Raw genomic sequence first — 1,781 nt, 5'->3', positions numbered from 1 at the left:
CCTCCCTGACGTCACTGCGCAGGGCACGTCGAAGTGTAAACAGAACGAGGCACATGGTTAAAGTTGATGCTGACGTGATACTTGTGCCTGGTGCCTTCACTGCATGAAAACACGCCCTATTTCAGCAATACAACAAAACGATCCAATTCTGGTTCATCTGTGGTGGGTCGTGACGTCCCAAAAATATATTTTCATTGGACTAATAATAATAAGAATAGAAAGAAGAAAATCAGCCATTTCTTAAAATTGACGAGTAAATCCACATTTTACACATTACATTACATTAATGGCATTTGGCAGCCGCTCTTATCCACAGCGACGTACAGTTGATTAGACTAAGCAGGAGACAATCCTCCCCTTGAGCAATGCAGGGTTAGGGCTGTGCGGATTTTATTGTGGCTACACCGGGGATTGAACCGACCACCGACCTTGCGGGTCCCAGTCATGTACCTTAACCACTACGCTACGGTATTACAGTCAATAGATTAACTTGCAACTTCTCCTGAACTGTATTTCATAATTAGAACTGTCATTCACAAAGTAGTATGTTTAGAAATAATTCAAATAGATTTAAACATAGGCAATTTAGATTACAGATTTTAGTACACTTCTGGTTGTACTTTGCTTGATAACAAGCTTTCAATGATGCAAAATAATAATGAACAGTCTGGATGACTAAACTGTGTTGCTGAAATATCTTTTGGTGACATAACAACGTTTTTCATTTAAATTATTTAGTTAATTTAATGAGCGTGTTTTCAAAGCACGTAAATAAATTATTAAGGAACAGCTGTTAAACAAGTAATGCAACAAATATAGATTTAAAAATGAATTTCATCAGCAAATGAATTACTGCACACCGTTTTACATGTATTATTTTTTTTTTTTTTACAATTTATTACATCATTTATTTTTTCAATAAACCCTTCAACAAAGTTTTTTTTCATATATATAAATTCTCTCAAACGTTGGCACACAAGAATCAATTTGTTCTTCAACATAATAACAACAACAATTATCATTATTATTATTATTATTATTATTAGTAGTAGTAGTAGTAGTAGTAGTAGTAGTAGTATTGCCATTATATATTTTACATTTGTAAATAAGATATACTTTATTAAACCCCATGGGGAAATTTGTCCTCTCCTACCCAGAGTGCAGCACCTGGGGACCAACTCAATTTCTGATGCCAGTCTCTTGGTAAAGGGCAATGGCAGAAGTAGATCTAACCTGACACACATGTCTTTTGATGTAAGAGGAAACCGGAGTACCTAGAGAAAACCCACACAAACACAGGGAGAACATGCAAGCTCCATGCAAAGAGGATCTGGCCAGCTGGGACTCAAACCCAGAAACTCCTTCTGCTGAGGCAACGGTGCTAACCATTGCAGCATTGTCCCACATATTGATATCTACACAAAAATGCTAATAAAAATGCGCAACATGTAATGTCAAGTTACTCAGACCAAAATTAAACAGACAATATGTGTATTTGATTCAATGCAAAAGTCTTTTGTCCTATTAATGGAAAGTGAAGCTGTCATATGTAATGAGCTGACTGACAGGTATACGTTAGGGGCTAAAATCTGGTACAAAGCATCTTCTATCATTAATTGAGATTAATGTTTTTTGTACATTGTCCCTGACAAATAAACACAAAAATCTAAATCAAATCTGAAAATCAAACTGATAAAATCATATACATTATCTCAGAAACATTCAGAATGGTGTGTGCATATAAAGTACACCATGAGGTGCAAAGTTCACTTCAGCAATGA

This window comes from Conger conger, chromosome 9 (assembly GCF_963514075.1).
Source record: "Conger conger chromosome 9, fConCon1.1, whole genome shotgun sequence".
NCBI classification, from domain to species: domain Eukaryota; kingdom Metazoa; phylum Chordata; class Actinopteri; order Anguilliformes; family Congridae; genus Conger; species Conger conger.
The sequence above is the reverse complement of the archived record's forward strand: the minus strand, read 5'-3'. Positions refer to the sequence as shown.